This window comes from Triturus cristatus, chromosome 10, assembly GCF_964204655.1.
Source record: "Triturus cristatus chromosome 10, aTriCri1.1, whole genome shotgun sequence".
NCBI classification, from domain to species: Eukaryota; Metazoa; Chordata; class Amphibia; order Caudata; family Salamandridae; genus Triturus; species Triturus cristatus.
Genome location: NC_140593.1, coordinates 705,615,463 through 705,635,905, shown reverse-complemented (window position 1 = coordinate 705,635,905; position 20,443 = coordinate 705,615,463).

Below are 20,443 nucleotides of genomic sequence, written 5' to 3'. Positions count from 1 at the left end.
TGAGTGACAGGGTGTTTGCTAGAAGTGTATGAATACTGACTGGGGAATTGAAGGTGGGAAAGACAAGTGTGTAGGTGGTTAGAGGACTGCATGCATAGTGGATAGGCATTTGAAGCAGTCCATGTGCTAAGGCCTGGCTCACTGCATGAGTACTTGGGTACTGACTGAATGCCTGGGTGAATTTATAAGTGGTTGGCTTTTGGCGCAGTGAATGGATTAGTATTTGGTACTGAATGGGTCACTAGAGGAGTGCAAAGGGAGTGACAGGGTGTTTGCTGGAGTGTATGGATACTGACTAGGGAATTGAAGTTATGAAAGAGAAGTGTATAGGTGGATACAGGACTGCATGTTTAGTGGATAGGGGTTTGAAGCAGTCCATGTGCTAAGGCCTGTGTCACTGCATAAGTACTTGGATACTCAGTGTCTATAAATACTAATATTCTATTAGGCGGAGTGATAATTTATAACCCCCCAGGCAGTACGATGGATTTTAGTGTCCAGCTTCTTGCACAAATCATGCCAGTCTGTCTCAAAAATAAAAATATACTGCTGATAGGGGATTTCAACATACACCACGACAATGGCAACAATGCCCTTACTAAACAGCTATTAGAGGATATGGAAATCCTACAACTGACTCAGAGAATTGATCAGCCTACACACATAGCAGGACACACATTAGATTTGATGTTCTCTAATATAGGAACCATTGACATCAATGAGATAAAACCAATGACATGGACAGACCACTTTTTGGTTGTATTTTCCATCAACCTATTTTTAAAACACCTTAAATAACCAGCCTTGGCATCAGTAACAACAAGGAGCTGGAAAAGATTTTCGGTAGAAAAATTCCAGCAACATTTTACACACTTAAACACAAGAACTACTAACACGAACGATGAAATAGAACTACTCCAAAACAACATCAGGAGTGCACTGGAACACTGTTCAGTTTCATACTCTAAACACAAAAATAGATCCACTATATCAGAGAAATGGTACGGATCAGAACTAAAGTTAATGAAAAGGAAATGCACATTATATGAACATAAATGGAGACTCAACAAAACCCAAGAAACTAGAGCCACATACAAAAAAGAACTTACACTTTACAATAAAGCCATCAGGAAGGCGAAGAAAGAATATTTCTCACGTAGTATAACAGAAAATAAAAACTCCTCAAAAGAACTATTTAAAATAGGTAAAGAACTATGTGGCCCTACGAGTCTTTCAATTGACCTCACTCCTTCGCAAGAAAATTGCAACAAAATAAATGAATATATCTGTGAGAAAATAGACACAATATATGCCTCTTTTTCCAATATCGAACAGAAACATACAGAACCTCATGTACCATCCACAATTTGGGCTAACTGTCCTAGGTTCGGCCCCTTCTCAGAGGAGGGGGTGAGTAAAGTTATGTTAGAGGTAAAATCAGGCTCCTCATCAGATCCATGTCCACACCACATTTTTTCGCAACTAACTCCGATAATTTGTCCGGCCGTAACAAAAGCATTTAACCTTTCTCTAAACTCCGCTGAATTTCCAAAAATCTGGAAAAACGCCATAGTCACCCCTCTACTAAAAAAAGCGGGCTCTGATGTTAACAACCCGGCAAACTATCGGCCTATATCACAGTTACCCTACTTATCTAAGGTATTAGAAAAACTAGTCAACAGGCAGTTGTCCAACTTCTTGGAAGCCAATGATCTACTGGATATATCTCAAACAGGGTTCCGGATCAACAACAGTACGGAGACAACACTCTTAGCAGTGATGGATAACATCAGAACCCAGGTGGATCAGGGGAAAACAGTCGCCCTGCTATTATTGGACCTCTCAGCGGCATTTGATACCGTACCACACAATCGGTTACTGGAAATTCTTGCAGCAAAAGGAATCCGGGAAAATGCCCTAGGGTGGCTACAGTCTTTCATGCAAGATAGGACACAATCAGTACGGATGGGTGACTTCTCATCCCCTCCCCGCAACATCAAGTATGGGGTCCCACAGGGGGCATCATTAAGCCCAACTCTGTTCAATGTGTTTGTCTCAGCAAAAACCAAAGGAAATGATGGACGGAGTGTTGAACATTGCAAGCACTCACCCCCAGTCAACTGATCTGGGTTTAATCCATCACCGTTCTTTAGCCCACTCTGCCACCCCAGTTCAGACATGGCCATATGCAAATCAGTCTGACCCTGTGCCTCATGGGAACAGTCCAGCCCGAACTGCCAAGCCATGTCTTCCCTGGACCAGAAACAAGCTTCCTAGGACCGGTTTCTGGCATTTCAGCCGTCTTCAGCCAGGCTTGCTTGAATCCAGTGGCAAAGTGAGCAAGGGACTCACGTCTGAGCAATGTGAGCATACCCTGCCAACTTATGGCGAACAAAGCAAAAACCAAAGGAAATGATGGACGGAGTGTTGAACATTGCAAGCACTCACCCCCAGTCAACTGATCTGGGTTTAATCCATCACCGTTCTTTAGCCCACTCTGCCACCCCAGTTCAGACATGGCCATATGCAAATCAGTCTGACCCTGTGCCTCATGGGAACAGTCCAGCCCGAACTGCCATGCCATGTCTTCCCTGGACCGGAAACAAGCTTCCTAGGACCGGTTTCTGGCATTTCAGCCGTCTTCAGCCAGGCTTGCTTGAATCCAGTGGCAAAGTGAGCAAGGGACTCACGTCTGAGCATACCCTGCCAACTTATGGCGAACAAAGCAAAAACCAAAGGAAATGATGGACGGAGTGTTGAACATTGCAAGCACTCACCCCCAGTCAACTGATCTGGGTTTAATCCATCACCGTTCTTTAGCCCACTCTGCCACCCCAGTTCAGACATGGCCATATGCAAATCAGTCTGACCCTGTGCCTCATGGGAACAGTCCAGCCCGAACTGCCAAGCCATGTCTTCCCTGGACCGGAAACAAGCTTCCTAGGACCGGTTTCTGGCATTTCAGCCGTCTTCAGCCAGGCTTGCTTGAATCCAGTGGCAAAGTGAGCAAGGGACTCACGTCTGAGCATACCCTGCCAACCTATTGGCCAAAATAGGACAAAAATGGGGTGTCGATATATGTTCCTATGCAGACGACACCCAATTGATGATCACACTGGACGAGGAGGATAGCCCAAAAGATAGACTACTAAACTGCCTTAAAGAACTAGCCAATTGAATGCATAGTCACTGTCTTAAGCTAAATGCAGACAAATCCGAAATACTGTTGTTTGGCAGACATACACAACTATGGGACAGCAGCTGGTGGCCCACAACATTAGGCACCCCCCCAAGCCCGACACTGACGGCTAAGAATCTAGGGGTGACACTAGACAACACTTTAAGTATGAAAACCCACGTATCAATAATCTGTGGTAAAGGCTTTGCTCTTCTGAAAATGCTCAGAAGAGTCTTTCCATGGATTCCTACTGACTGTAAAAAGATCTTGGTCCAGTCTCTACTAATGAGTAGGCTGGACTATGGAAACTCCCTGTTTGTAGGAATGGCTGACTATCTCTTTTCCAAACTACAGGTCGTACAAAACGCTGCAGCCAAGGCAATCTGCAACAAAAGAAAATACGACCCAGCCAAGAGCTGTATGAGAGAACTGCACTGGCTGCCAATGAAACAAAGAGCTATCTTTAAGCTACTATGCATAACGTATAGAACACTGCACAATATAGGCCCTTGTATTCTAAAAAACAAAATCAAATTCTATGTCCCATCTAGGAATCTACGCTCCCAAACCACAGCTAGAGCAAGAATCACACGTGTGAAAACAGCAAGGATGGGAGGGCGAGCCTTCTCCCACCTGGCGGCAACCAGTTGGAACGAGCTGCCTGTGAATCTTAGATTGGCAGACAGCTACCTGTCCTTCAGGAAGCAACTGAAAACATTTCTCATCCCCACGCTTGACTACTTACCTTTCATCTCATTTCATCACTGCTCCTATAGCGCCGTGATATTCTACCCAGGATGATTGTTCGCGCTTTATAAGTACCTTTAACATTAACATTAACATTACTGACTGAATGATTAGAGTACAGCAAGGAGAGTGCCTGGGTGAATTTATAAGTGGTTGGCTTTTGGCGCAGTTAATGGATTAGTACTTGGTACTCAATGGGTCACTAGAGGAGTGCAAAGGGAGTGACAGGATGTTTGCTGGACTGTATGGATACTGACTAGGGAATTGAAGGTCTGAAAGACAAGTGTGTAGGTGGTTAGAGGACTGCATGCATAGTGGATAGGGGTTTGAAGCAGTTCATGTGCTAAGGCCTGGCTCAGTGCATGAATACTTGGGCACTGACTGAATGATTAGAGTACTGCAAGGAGAGTGCCTTGGTGAATTTATAAGTGTTTGGGTTTTGGCACAGTGAATGGATTAGTACATGGTGCTGAATGGGTCACTAGAGGAGTACAAAAGGAGTGACAGGGTGTTTGCTGGAAGTGAATGAATACTGACTGGGGAATTGACGGTGTGAAAAACAACTGTGTAGTTGGTTAGAGGACTGCATGCATAGTGAATAGGCATTTGAAGCAGTCTATGTGCTAAGGCCTGACTCAATGCATGAATACTTGGGTACTGACAGAATGATTAGAGTATTGCAAGGAGAGTGCCTGGGTGAATTTATAAGTGTTTAGAATTTGGCACAGTGACTGGATTAGTACATGGTGCTGAATGGGTCACTGGAGAAGTATAAGGAGAGTGACATAGTGTTTGTGGGAACTGTATGAATACTGTCTGTAATATTGAAGGTGTGAAAGACAAGTATGTAGGTGGCTAGAGACCTACATGCATAGTAGATAGACGTTTAAACAGTCAATAGACTACCTGAGTACTGACTGAATCATTACAGTACTACAAAAAGAGTGACTGGGTGAATCTTTTTAAGTTTTTTGGTTTTGGTGCAGTGAATAGATTAGTACTTAGTGCCATATGAGTCAGTGGATGTGTGCAATTGAAGTGACAGAGTGTTTATTGGAGTTTATAGATACTGACTGGGAAATTGAAGGTCTGAAAGACAATTGTGTTGGTACGTAGAGGCCTCCATGCATAGTGGAAACACGTTTGAATCAATCTATGTGCAAAGGCCTGTCTCACTCCATTAGTACTTGGGTACTGACTGAATGATTATACTATTGCAAGAAGAGTGCCTAGGAGAATTTATAAGTGTTTCAGTTTTGGCGCAGTGAATGCATTACTACATGGTGCTGAATGGGTCACTGGAACAGTGCAAGGGGAGTGACAGAATGTTTGCTGGAAGTACATGGATACTGACTGGGGAATTGAAGCTGTTAAAGACAAGTGTATAGTATGTTAGAAGACTGCATGCATACTGCACAGACATTTGAAGCAGTCTATGTGGTAATGCATGGTTCACAACATGAGTACTTGGAAACTGACTAAATCATTAGACTACTGCTAGGACAGTGCCTGGGGAAAACTTTTAAATTTTCAGTTCTGGCGCAATGAAGAGAATAGTACATGGTACTGAATCAGTCACTGGATGAGTGCAAGATGACTGAGAAGATGTTTATTGAAATATATAGATACTGACTAGTTAATTAAAGAAGTGAAAGACAAGTGTGTAGGTGACTAGAAGCCTGTATGCATACTGTATAGGGTTTAAAGCAGTCCATTTTGAAAAGCCTGGCTCACACCATGAGTACTTAGACACTGACTGAATGATTAAAGTACTGCAAAGAGAGTGCCTGGGAGAATTTATAAGTGTTTGGGTTTTTGCGCAGTCAATGGATTAGTACATGGTGCTGAATGGGTCACTAGAGGAGTACATGGGGAGTGACAGGGTGTTTGCTTGAAGTGTATTGATACTGACTGTGGAATTAAAGGTAAGAAAGAGGACTATGTAATACTGCATGCATAGTAGATAAGCATTTGAATCAATGCATGTGCAAAGGCCTGCCTCACTCCATTACTACTTAAATATTAACTGAATGTTTACTGTATTGCAAGGACAGTTCCTCTTTGAATACATAAGGAATGACTACCTTTTAATTCTACCTAAACTTGAGAACAGGACATTTTTTAAGCAGTTATGCATATTCAAAGAAATGAAGTACTCAAATGCTTCTCTCACAGTGGTTACACAAATGCACACAGACTCACAGTGTGATTCTAGACAACAACCGCTATCCCTAGGAGTTTACCAAAACTCATTCACTGTGGTAAGGGAACGGCACACAATCTACATATTTCAATACTGCACTTTTGTGTCAACGCCTGACTCATTTAATCAAAGCATAAGCAAAAACTGCCTTCTAATGCTACTAAAACTTGACAACAAGACAGGTTTTAAAACAGTTATCTGTCAGCAAATACACAATGTTACCAAATGCTTCTCTCACAGTGGTTCCCAAATGCACACAGACTCAGTGTGATTCTAGACAAGCAACACTATCCCTACCAGTTTACCAAAACTCATTCACTACTGTGCAAGGGGTAAGGGGACTATACACAATCTACATATTAAAGTACAGCACATTAGTGTCAAAGCATGACTCATTTTATCAATGCATAAGCAAAGACTGGCTTCTATTGCTACTAAAACTTGACAACATGACAGGTTTTAAAACAGTTATCTGTCAGCAAATACATGATGTTACCAAATGCTTCTCTCACAGTGGTTCCCAAATGCACACAGACTCACAGTGTGATTGTAGACAAGTACCACTATCCCTTGGAGTTTACCAAAACTCATTCACTACTGTGGAAGGGGTAAGGGGACTGCACACAAGCAACATATTTCAGAACTGCACTTTAGTGTCAAAGCCTGACTCATTTAATCAAAGCATAAGCAAAAAATGCCTTCTAATACTACTAAAACTTGACAACAAGACAGGTTTTAAAACAGTTATCAGTCAGCAAATACACGATGTTACCAAATGCTTCTCTCACAGTGGTTTCCAAATGCACACAGACTCACAGTGTGATTCTAGACAAGCAACACTATCCCTACCAGTTTACCAAAACTCGTTCACTACTGTGCAAGGGGTAAGTGGACTGCACACAATCTACATATTAAAGTACAGCACATTACTGTCAAAGCACGACTCATTTTATCAATGCATAAGCAAAGACTGGGTTCTAATGCTACTAAAACTTGACAACATGACAGGTTTTAAAACAGTAATCTGTCAGCAAATACATGATGTGAGGAAATTCAGATACGGCCCCATCTTTGCTTGTAACACCATTACGCTGTTGCCCTCACTCAGGCCCCTTCAACCTCCATAGCGTTTCTTTCACGTTCTGTACCGTTGCACATATTACACGACCTTTCCTGTTTCCCTGAACTAAGTCCACTCTGAGACCCGGCTCGAAGCAACTAATTCCCCAGATAACCATCTATTGACCTTTGGTGACCGTTCTTGGCCTCTCCAGTTGTTTTACGAATCACCATCTTCCACACGAAAACACGTCCTGTCGTAAATTAATTTACTCGAGGAATGGCCATGCCACCTGACCTATAGGGTCGGGTAGAGAACACGACCTTAGGGAAGGAATTTCTATTACCCATTATCCTGTATCTTGTACAAAGAATGTTTTCTTGTGGATGATTTGTATTTTTATTGCACATTGTGGGGGTTGTTGCTTTAGGGGATTCAAGCACTACAAAAGACTGTAAGCCACGGATTGAAGTGGCAGTCTCCTGAGAACCTACCACTGATGTACTTTTACGACAACTGTACCTAGCTGCAGCTAATAAATTGAAGTTTCTATGCCAGACAGAGTGTTCTGTGTCTCTGTAATTTGGAAGGCGAACTCAGAAGGTTTCAGGCGTACCCTGCGCCGCCAGGCTTAAATAGCCTGGTTCTTCAATTTGGTGCCCTCTCTGAGGACGCTTCAGAGGTCGTGGGTCCAGCCCGAGGATCGTGAGTAGCCCCGCAAGGAAATTCCGGAAGACGCGCACCACGCGATCGACCCCTGCATGTCGTAAGTGGACCGAAGGTTTTTTACTGTGTGGCTTCTCTCTTCCAACAGCTGCAAAGACCCGCTTCCCTGACTGCGGCCACGCTTTGGCTCCCTTTGGTAATTTGTATCGCGAGACATCAGACGGACCTCTGTTGGCAGATGGAACCATCTGGTTAAGTTAAGTATAGTGGCCACTCCTTTGTCTTGTCTTTGTTCGACTTTTGCAAAAGCCGAAACCGAGGGGTGAGTGCAGTTTTTTTTGTACTATAAAGTGACTAATTAACCCCTTGAAGTTTGTAAAGAAACTATTGTGGTAGCGATGCCTAGTTTCAGTAAGTTTGGAAAATGGTTTTGTTGTAAACGCAATAGGGCTTCCTGACTGGAGGACTCTTGTCCAATTCCTCCGGCCAGATCTCCCACTTATGAAGTATATTCTAAACATGGTATTGGCCCCATAGCTTTTAATGAGGCATGGGTTCGCTATACTAGGACAGATGGTGTTTTACGATGGCCACAGAACGGCAGTTTTGAGCTTAATATTTTAGATAATTTGGAGAATACTTTGTTTAAGCAAAAAGCCCGGCCGGCTATGTTTGACTCTTTTCGCCTATGGCGTAAGGAGGCCAAACAGAAAGAAATAAAACAAGCTTAGAGAGATAGGAGGGATATGTCTATTTTACAAGCTGCGCAACAGTTTAAAATAATGAAACCGATCATGCGATTGAGGTCTTAGATAGGCAACATCGTATGGCGGTAGATAAATGTTATCCAGTGTTGCCGACTTCCCCTACGGAGAAGAATGTGGACCCTGAGAAGGATCCTTTAATGTCCCATCTGTTGAGATTACCCCCGCCCTATGCGCAGGGAGCTAATGTACCTTTTGGATTACCGCCTGCCCCCGGCGCGAATGTACCTTTATTGTTAGCACCTGCCCCGCCTGTCCCGCCTGTTGTCCCACCTGTCGCTCCCCAACCGGTTCCTGCACCCCCACCACAGCTTTCTCCAGCATTGTCGAGCTCTCCCTTACCTTCGGTTCCCTCCGCAAATGTTACTTCCTCTTCTGCCCCGCCTAATATTCTGTCTCCTGTCCTAATGACGAATTCTCCCTCCGCTCGGAGGCGAATGATCGATACCGTTTATGGCCTTTTGTCCCCTCTCTTTGGGACATTTCAAATGACCCCTGTTCCTCCTCGTAGACAAACTCGTAGTCAGCTACCAGGTCCGGAGGAACGGGAAGTGCTAGATCTTCAAGCCCGAAGGTGGATCACGAATGGCCCCCAGTATAGTGTGAAAGATATTATGATAACCTTTCGGCAGTGGGAGGCACCAACGCAGAGATATGTTTTTGATACTATGTGTAATATTTTAAGTCAAGAATGGGAGGATATGAGATTGGGACCAGCCCCTCAGGGCCTGCTCGATGTACAGGCCGAGTTTGATAAAGGGCTGATTGTGGGCGCAGAGGTCGAGGACGCGGTAGGAACGCTTGTCACTTTTAGAATGATGCTTGCCTGCCGGTCCTTGCCAAAACGCGATTCCTCCGTCAGGCGAAAATTAAAACACTATCCCATGAGAGAGGTTCCCCCAGTGCGGAGAGAGGAGGTTGCAGCTCAGGGCGCTAATCCTATCATACCTGCTAACTTTCAACGCATGTGGGTACACGTTCCGTGGAAACGATCTGAGGTATTGGCCCTTAAACAGTCGTTACCGGACCCCCGTAAAAATCCTGCTGAGTACTACAAAGAGTTGTCCCAAACTGTTGATGTATGTATTATGAATTTGGCCGTTATAGACATGCTGATGGGTAATGTGGTCTCACAACCGTTATGGGCTAGGATTCGGAAGGAGGACCATGTGGGGGAACTGGGGGGTGATTGGGCTGCCATACTCGCTGCGGACAGACTCCAAGTGGGTGGTGCCAAACCCGAGCCTCTAATTACAGAACTCCCAGCTAGAATCATTACCTTACTGAAAACTATGATGCCCCCTTTGCGAGTTAATTGGGATAAGTTAGCAGCTTGTAAGCAGAAAGCGGATGAAAACGTCTCTGATTTCTTCACTCGTTTCGAGGAGACGTTCATCGATCATAGTGGTCAGGATATGAGCACGGAAGGTGGCCAACGATTGTTTGTAGACAAATTTGTGTCAAATTTGGTTCCGGAAATATCTAATAAGTTGAAGAATTCTGAAAGCGCGTGGGCGGTCTCGTCTTCGGCCCAGATATTGGCTACTGCCCAGTATTATGAAAATAGGGTTAAAGAGGAAAGAGAAAAACTTGATAAAAAGACCAAAGAGTTAAAAACAAAAGTTCTTTTACAACAAGCTTACCCTCCTCGCCCTGCCCAACGTGAGTATCAGCCGTCTCCACAATTCCAGAGACAGTTGCAGAGGTCTGGGCCTTTTGTTCCCCGACCCCCACTGGGCCAAAATCAATGCACCTACTGTAAAGAAGAAGGACATTTAAAGTATAATTGCCCGGTTTTGTTACAGCGCACAAGCGGTATTCCCGCGTCACGAGGCCGAGGTGGTTATCAGTCAGCACCAAGAGGTAGAGGACGAGGTATGCCGCTAATAACCAACGTTCCATGCCCCCTGGAAATTCCACAAATTATTTTGATCAGCAAAATGTTCAGTCTACCAACTATTACAACAGTGATTACTATACTGAGGATGAGAGTCAGAATTCCCAACCTAACTAGGACAGCCATGGACAAAGTAAGGGAGTTGTATCAGTTCCTGTGGACCAAAGCGGGCCTTATGTTGATATGGAAGCACTAGGTGTTACAGAGCCATTCCTATTAGACACTGGTGCAACAAAGAGCTCTATGATTCACTCTAAACTCCCTGGGGCACCTTTGTCTGGCTGTACAAATGTTTCTGTAGGTTTTTCTGGCGCCCCAGTTCAGAACCCAGTTTCATGCCCGTTGCCCATTTCAATAGGTCCTTACAAATTGGAGGCCCCGCTCCTTTTAACAACTGGTTGTGGTGAAAATTTGTTGGGCTTGGATTTATTGAAGAGATTGTATGCAACATTACACTGTTCCCCTTCTGGTGTACGTCTTACCTTAGGTAAGAAATTGACCTCACCAATGTATTTGTCTAAAGATCAGCTTCCCCCTGAATTACAATCTCTTCCAGCCACCCTCTGGGCCACCGGCCCCAATGATGTGGGCCTCCTGCGGATTCCTCCCCACATTGTAACACTCAAGTCTAATACTAAATTTCCTCGCATTCCACAGTATAAAATTTCCAGTGACGGCGAAAAAGCTCTTTTGACAATAGTTCATGATTTGGTACAAAACGATGTGGTCAAAGAGACTAGGGGAAATGTATGCAATAGCCCTGTTCTGCCTGTTTTTAAACGAACCAACCCTTCTCAGCCACCTATTTATCGTTTTGTGATTGATCTCAGAGAGGTCAACAAGATTGTGGTACCTCAATTCCCTGTTGTCCCGGATATTTATGCCCTGCTGACAATGATATAAACATTGAGGTGAATTGGTGAACAAGTGACAAAGTGATCAAAGTGACAGAATTGATGTGCAATATATACAAAGTGAGTACACAGATTTATTTTATTTTTTTTATATACAAAATAAAAGTCGTATATGGTCGTGTGACTTTGTTACAAACAGTTGTTGACACGTGCTTTACTTGCTTTTATAGGTTGCCTCTGTTAACATTTAAGTCCTGATGAAGACCCAGGTGACGATACAAGATCGCACATGAAGGGTCGAAACGTCGACAGTACCTAGGACCAGTCCAAGACTCGCTTTCCCATAGAATCAGAAATCCCCGGGAAACGGCGTCATTGTACCCTTTCAAATACTGGCCGACTTTTATTTTGTATATAAAAAAAAAAAATAAAAAAATCTTTGTACTCACTTTGTATATATTGCACATCAATTCTGTCACTTTGATCACTTTGTCACTTGTTCACCAATTCACCTCAATGTTTATAACTTTGGCAGCCTTAATTTGCAAGAAGACTGTTATGGGTGTTTATATAAATGAAGTAATTTATATATAAAAGAACATTTTTCCACCCTGCCAATTGGAGGTCTTTGTGATTTATACCGTATTTCTGTTGCTAGCTTTATGTGGTCCTTTGATTGTAATCATCCTCAAAAAAAAAAAAACCTTTTTTCATTAACTATTGTAAACAAAGTGATTGTTTGGTTATATACGACAGAACCATTGTCTTCTTTATCATTTATACCCAGGTTCTGAGGGACACAGGCTCACCCCATTGTCTTTATAACACTGCTGACAATGATACCAGACTCAGCTTCCTGTTTTTCTGTCATTGACCTCAAAAATGCTTTCTTCAGCATTCCCATTGCTGAGGAAAGTAGGGATATTTTTGGCTTCTCCTTAGCAGGCCGAAGCTTCCGGTTCAAGCGAGCTCCTCAAGGATATTGCGAGAGCCCCTCCATTTATAGTCAAGCATTAAAATCACAGCTCGATACTTTGTGTTTTCCACCAGGGGCCACTCTCATTCAATATGTGGATGACCTATTGGTCGCAGCAGATTCTGAAGACACTTGTAAAAAGGCTACCATTTCACTGTTACGCCACTTATCTGACCACAACCACAAGGTTTCACCATCAAAATTGCAATATTGCTGCCAAGAGGTTACCTACCTAGGTCATCTCTTGCCAAAGGAGGGACGGCGATTGACCCCAGAACATATCCAAGCAATTGCCCAAATGCCTATTCCATGTACGCAAAAAGTGGTGCGTGCCTTTTTAGGTATTACCTCTTGTTGTAGACAATGGATCCCCAATTTTTCCCTTCTGGCTAAACCTTTGTTGGCACTCACTCTTAAAGATACACCACACCCGCTTCCATGGACTGCGGAATGTCAGATAAGTTTCACTGATTTACGCACTGCCTTGTGCTCTGCCCCTGTGTTAGGTACTCCTGATTACAGTAAGCCTTTCACACTCTATGTTTATGAGAAAGAAGGTTGCGCGTTAGCAGTCTTAACGCAACGATTTGGGGACAAGCAACGCCCCTGTGCCTATTTTTCGGCCACGTTAGATCCAGTGGCCAAGGCATTACCTAGTTGTTTGAGGGCTACAGCAGCAGTTTCCATTTGCCAGTCCGCTGGATTGGTATTAGATAATACCCTTATTGTCATGGTAACGCATGCAGTAGACACCCTCCTAAACAGAACAAAGACTCAACACCTCACGAGTGCACGCCTTTCGGGGTACGAATTGACGCTCTTGGCTAGCCACATACACATTAAGCGATGTAATGCCTTGAACCCGGCAACATTGCTGCCAATTCCAGTAGAAAATGACACTCAGGAGCAACACGACTGCTTCCTCCGCACGGAGGAAGAGACAAAAGGCAGAGTTGATTTAAAGGATACTCCACCCCCGGACCCGGGTGGGACCTTATGGGTGGACGGTAATTGTTTTAAGCTTCCCAATGGTGAAACGACCTCAGCTTATGCAGTCACTACCTTATACACTGTTGTAGAAACAGAGCGTATTATACATAACTCAGCCCAGGCAGCTGAATTGATAGCACTGACTAGAGCTTGTGTGTTGGCTGAAGGAAAAAGGGTGAATGTGTATACTGATAGTCAGTATGCGTTTGGAGTGGCCCATAGTTTTAGCCGCCTGTGGAAGGAAGGAGGGTTTCTCACATCCCATGGCATTAAGATACAGCATGGCCAATTGGTAAATGACCTCCTTGAATCACTCACCTTGCCCACTCAGATAGCGATTGTGAAGTATAGTGCACATAAGAAGATCACTGATGATGTAAGTCAAGGAAATGCTTTCGCAGACCACATAGCAAAAGTGACAGCTAGAGACACTACAAGCCGCATGTATGTTGTGGGCTCTGCTAGATGGGTTGCATAAGGAGGGATGTGTGAGAATACTGTGGACAGTGTGAAAATGATCCAGGCAGAGGCCACAGAGAAAGAATTGAGTACGTGGAAAGAAAGTATAGGAAGATTGGATGTGACAGGGTGCTGGACAGACTTGTCAGAACATCAACGCTGGTTGTTACCAGATGCTTATGTACTCCCAGTAGTTACCATGGCACATGGTCCAGCCCATATTAGCGCTAAAGGTATATGCAAGCTTCTGGCTCCGGTATGGAAGAATGTGGGGATCCCAAAATGTGCAGACAATCTGGTTAAGCATTGTATTGTATGCTTGATGCCTAACCCGGGGAAGGGAACACCAACACCAGCAGGACACTTTGCTCCCCTAACTTACCCTTTTGAGGTTTTACAAATAGATTACATCCACATGGAACGATGTAACAATCTGACGTACGTTCTTGTTGTGGTATGTGCCTTCTCCCGATGGGTAGAGGGCTATCCCCTGAAAGATAATACTGCTCTATCCACGGCAAAAGTCCTTTTGAAGGAGTTTCTGCCAAGATTTTGGTTACCCAGAATTATTTGGAGTGACAACGGGAGTAAATTTGTGGATCAGATCATGCAGAAAGTATGTACGGGCCTTGGCATTCAGCAAAAATTCCACGCAGCAAACCATCCTCAGTCAGCAGGTTTGGTGGAATGCTATAATGGCACCCTTAAACTTAAACTGGCGAAAATACAAGCCAGCACGGGTCTTGCCTGGCCTGATGCCTTGCCCTTGGCTCTCGTATCCACCTGAACAACCACCCATTCCCGTATGGGGCTTAGTCCTTATGAGGTTGTCTTTGGATGCCCTGCAAATGTTTGGGGAGTCCCAAGGCCAAAGAAATACTCAGAGCTAGAGCATCCATTGTTAATTGACTATTTACATGATCTAACCACTAAGTTACGTGTCCTTCACCAACAGGTACAAGATACTGTGCCCCAGGCTTCAACGGATCCTGGTCACACCATAGGGCCGGGAGACTGGGTCTGCGTCAAAAACTTCCAGAGGTCAAAGAACTTGGAACCTCGCTGGCGAGAGCCTCGTCAGGTGCTACTGACGACGCGTACTGCAGTAAAGGTGGTCGGCAAAAAGAACTGGGTACATGGGGTACATTGCAAGAAAGTGCCCCTACCACTGCCTTATGATCAATGGGTTCATAAACGAATTAGTGACTCTGAATCCGGAAGAGTACCAAGATTTGGACTATTCAGCGATGCGCGCCTAGACTTTGCCGGAGCAGGACAAGATGACGACGAGGTCCTCCAGACAGCTATACCACCGGCAGTGAAATTGGACACTACTAAACCACATCTCCTTTTCCAAGAGCAAACTGTACCTGGTTCCCGGAGGTACGATTTGAGGCCCAGACTGAACAAAATACCTCAATAGTGCTTCATTGACTTTGTCTTTACCCCGATTTCCACATGATTGAAGGGCCGTGAACGTAAGTCTCAGACTTGTGACCCAAGATGTGGCTCTAGGCCTGTGGGACTTGTAGGAAAGTATAAAGAACTACAGACAATCACAGCTGAGTGAAGCAACCTCCCGTCACGGGCAATATTTAGAGCTGGAAAAGACTGCTAACAAGGGAACGGACAAAATACGAACAAGGAGCACAAAGCTTTGTAAACTATTGCAGAATCGTTTTATAGTGGTTTTAATAATATTGACTTTGATATGTATTATATTGTCTTGTATAGGATGGGGACTACACGTAGTTTTTTCACAACCTACTCCCAAAGTTACGGTTGAAATGCATACACATTGCACTCTACCACCTCATGTGGAGTCAAGAAGGAATGAATTCCGCAACAACACATTTGTTTCCATGCTACACCAACATCAATTGGCCACTAATGCGACGAACTGTTGGGTTTGTGGTCTTCTGCCAAGTTCGGTGAATACTGGAATGCCATACATTACCCTTCCTTTTTCATTTAATTGCTCTTGTAGTGCATGGTGGGAATAGAGCGCCAGTTGGGTATTTTCCGAAGATGGAGATACTCAAAAAGTAAGGAGCTTGGGAGTACATCTATACCATTTATGTTGGCGAGAGAGAAAAAGGATATATGGGACGGATAGTGAGAAGTCAGAATATGCTGATCGCCAAACCAAATCTACGGATTTGTATTTTTTGCCCTCTAATAGAACCTCTCGAAAAGGACAAACTTTTCTAGCGGTACCTGGTCAAGCACCATTGTGTATTAGGAAAGGAGGGTTAGAATATAAAGGTACAAGCACTTGCCAACATATTGTGACATTGAATGGGACAGATTGGCCTCGTATGGTTCCCTCACGTAATACATACTTTGTGTGTGGAAATAAGGCTTACACTTCTCTACCTGGTAATTGGAGAGGCACTTGTTATATCGCTTGGTTGTTGCCCCCTACATATATAGCAGATGCCAAGCATCATTTACAGAAAAGAGGGGTGGCGTCTGGCCAGGATACGTCAGGACAAGAAGTCGGGGATGTCTTGAAAGGACTCCTTCCATTCTGGGGCTCAATAGCCAACAGTAGAGACATAAGACAACTAATTTGAGTTGTAGAAGCCACTGTCAATGAAACAGCTGGAGCTTTGAGCAACATCACTGCAGAACTCGCTGCTGACCGCCTTGTCACGCTTTAGAACAGGATGGTATTAGATATCATCCTTGCTGACCGTGGGGGCGTATGCAGATTGATCGGATCTAGCTGTTGCATTTTTATTCCAGACAACGCCCCTACAGTATACCAAGCCATCTCTAAGCTACATAAGATCGCTGAGTCCGTTCACCAGGATGAAGGGAATTGGTCTCTGATGGGATGGTTTGGGGGACTACTGTCTACATGGGGATGGAAGATTCTCACCTTTGTCGGAGCGACTTTGGCTATTCTCTTCTCATGTTGCCTTTGCCTACAATGTGGTCCAGCTATATGCGGGCTCTGCGCCAACCTGTGTGTTCCAAATCCGGTGGCACAGAAAGCAGCGGACACAAAGGTAATGCTGCAACAACAGCTTGTAGATTTCATGGCTATTGAAGTCGATTCAGATTAACAACAGCCTCTGGTTTCTTTGCCTGAGTTATGGCAAAAGGAGGGTCTGAGGAAATTCAGATACGGCCCCATCTTTGCTTGTAACACCATTACGCTGTTGCCCTCACACAGGCCCCTTCAACCTTCATAGCGTTTCTTTCACGTTCTGTATTGTTGCACATATTACACAACCTTTCCTGTTTCCCTGAACTAAGTCCACTCTGAGACCCGGCTCGAAGCAACTAATTCCCCAGATAACCATCTATTTACCTTTGGTGACCGTTCTCGGCCTCTCCAGTTGTTTTACGAATCACCATCTTCAACACGCAAACACGTCCTGTCATAAATAAATTTACTCGAGGAATGGCCATGCCACCTGACCTATAGGGTCGGGTAGAGAACACGACCTTAGGGAAGGAATTTCTGTTACCCATTATCCTGTATCTTGTACAAAGAATGTTTTCTTGTGGATGATTTGTATTTTTATTGCACATTGTGGGGGTTGTCGCTTAGGGGATTCAAGCGCTACAAAAGACTGTGAGCCACGGATTGAAGTGGCAGTCTCCTGAGAACCTACCACTGATGTACTTCTAGGACAACTGTACCTAGCTGCAGCGAATAAATTGAAGTTCCTATGCCAGACAGAGTGTTCTGTGTCTCTGTAATTTGGAAGGCGAACTCAGAAGATTTCAGGTGTACCCTGCGCCGCCAGGATTAAATAGCCTGGTTCTTCAGATGTTACCAAAGGCTTCTCTCACAGTTGTTCCCAAATTCATACAGACTCACAGTGTGATTGTGGACAAGCACCACTATACCTTGGAATTTACCAAAACTCATTCACTACAGTGGAAGAGGTAAGGGGACTGCACACAAACTACATATTTCAGAACTGTACTTTAGTGTCAAAGCCTGACTCATTTAATCAAAGCATAAGCAAAAACTGCCTTCTAATGCTACTGAAACTTGACAACATGACAGGTTTTAAAACAGGTATCTGTCAGCAAATACACAATGTTACCAAATGCTTCTCTCACAGTGGTTCCCAAATGCACACAGACTCACAGTGTGATTCTAGACAAGCAACACTATCCCTAGCAGCTTACCAAAACTCATTTACTACTGTGGAAGGGGTAAGGGGACTGCACACAATCTACATATTAAAGTGCAGCACATTAGTGTCAAAACATGACTCATTTTATCAATGCATAAGCAAAGACTGGTTTCTAATGCTACTAAAACTTCACAACATGACAGGTTTTAAAACAGTTATCTGTCAGCAAATACATAATGTTACCAAATGCTTCTCTCACAGTGACTCCCGAATGCACACAGACTCACTGTGTGATTCCAGACAAACAACACTATCCCTTGCACTATACCAAAACACATTTCTTCATCTAGAAGGAGTACTACATTTTAGTGTAGAAACATAACTCATTTCACAAATTCATAAACAATCACTGATTTCTAATTGTACCAAAATATAAAAACAGCACAGTTATCTCCCTGCAAACACATGAAAAACACAAATGCTTATCACAAAAGACCTCCTCTCAATTAAATTACTCACCTTTCAAGTAGTTTTGTAGATTAAGAAGTATATCAGTCACACACCAGATTTTCTAAGACAGAATCTCTGCACTGTGCACCTGTCAGCAAAACCAAAGAATGGCAAAGTTCCCCTCTCATTTTCCCCACATATACATGTAAACATCAAATCACATTCCTTCCCACATAAATTCAAAACCAAACACACATTTCTATTGGTTAAACATTTCAACCCTTTCCAAATGACATAAATTTGAACCCTTCCCCCAATCTGCCTTCTGCCTGTTACCATAGAAACAGGTCATGGAACACTGTACTGAGCACACAGGTCACAAGTTCAGCACACAATGTTGCTAATCAAGACAGCAAGTGTGCTTGACTTTTCAACATATCAGCTTATCATATATAATGTTCCTTACAATCAGTTTTTGTTAACCAATAAGAATCATGCGTTTAAAAAACAGAAATATGCACCCTACCTTTCAGTGTGGAAGGTTGTCAAACAACCAATGATTTCTTGTCTTTTTTCAAAACTGCATCTTAGCCACCATTTTAGAAAAATCTTACTTTCCAAACTGCCATTTCATTTACAGAGACCATCTGAGTGCATCCAGACCTCCTTTCAAGATGCTTGGAGTGTGGATTGTGGGACACAGCTATATTTTCTGGAGCCAAAGGTATGCAGAAAACAAAGGCATTCACAAAGACCTAGGTATGCCAAATGTAGACATTAAATGGATTGGACAGAGAGGGTTAAAGTGGCACCAATTGATGCCATTGGTGAAATCCTTCATGCATTTCCAACACCCTGACCTCATAATAGTGCACTGTGGGGGCAATGACCTAGGCACTTTGACTGGGGTAGAACTGGAAATGCTTATGAAGGACACCTTTGCAGAACTGATTTCACTTTTCCCCAAAACTGCCTTTGTGTATTCTAACATATGCCAAAGGCAGAAATGGAACTGGTCCGATCATTTTTGTCCACAAATTGAGAAAGCTAGGAAACATGTGAATAAATCTGTTTCTGCTTTTCTCCGAGACTATAGAATGGGGTCCATTATTAATAACAATCTGCGCTTTCATATGCAAGAGATGTATAGGAGAGATGGAGTACACTTTACTGATGAAGGAAACAGAGTCTTCCTCAACAACTTTAGACTCTGTATAGGTACTTACTTAAAAGTACCAAAAACTCTCAATGAACACAACGTCTCTTTTTAGAGCCACTCAAGAACAAAACACTTAAGCTTGATGTTTATCTCACAAAAATGTCATTTTTTTTTTCCTTGTATCGCGCACCCAACGCGATAGGAACCGCTCACCTAACGCGAGAGAATCCGTGCACCCAACGCGATAGGATGCGCGCACCCTGCGCGCATTTTGCCGTTTTTTTTTTTTAAAGGGTGCCCCAGGGGGTCCTCCTGGGACCCCCTAAGCAGATCTAGAGGGTCAGAGTATTTCCACTCTGCCCCCATTATATGTGTTGTACACTTATTCCCCTTGCTTCTTCAGCCTCGCTTCTACCGAGGCAGAAAATGGCCGCCAACAGTTCCTCGTTTCGAATGTAGACAGACACTCGACAACCAATTAGCATTCAGTGCGTGATCATCAGGGTGCACGCTCGGTTCGGGGAGGGTGCGCTTACGGTGCGGGTAGGGTGCGCGGATCCTCCCCGGCCATAGATATCACTAACTTTTTTACCCTAATTTTCTCAGGAACTAGTGAACAGATTCACACCATTTATGCAAAAGGCACGAGTCTGAACTGAGGACTACCTCTTTGCCAAATTTGGTGTAATTCCGTTCAGCAGTTCGGGCTGTAGCTGCGACAACAGATCCTATGGGAAATTGCATGGGGAAGACGTATTTTGGAACCCCCCTTTTTTCTCGGCCCCCGCTTGACAAATCACCATGAAACTTTAAGGGTAGGAGCGGAGCAGAACTGGCCAAAAGTTTTAATAATTTTGCGAAGATTCGTCAATCGGCGCCAGACTTATTGGGAATAGAATGTTGCAGATTTCCTATGGAAAATAGGTCCTAACTATAACTA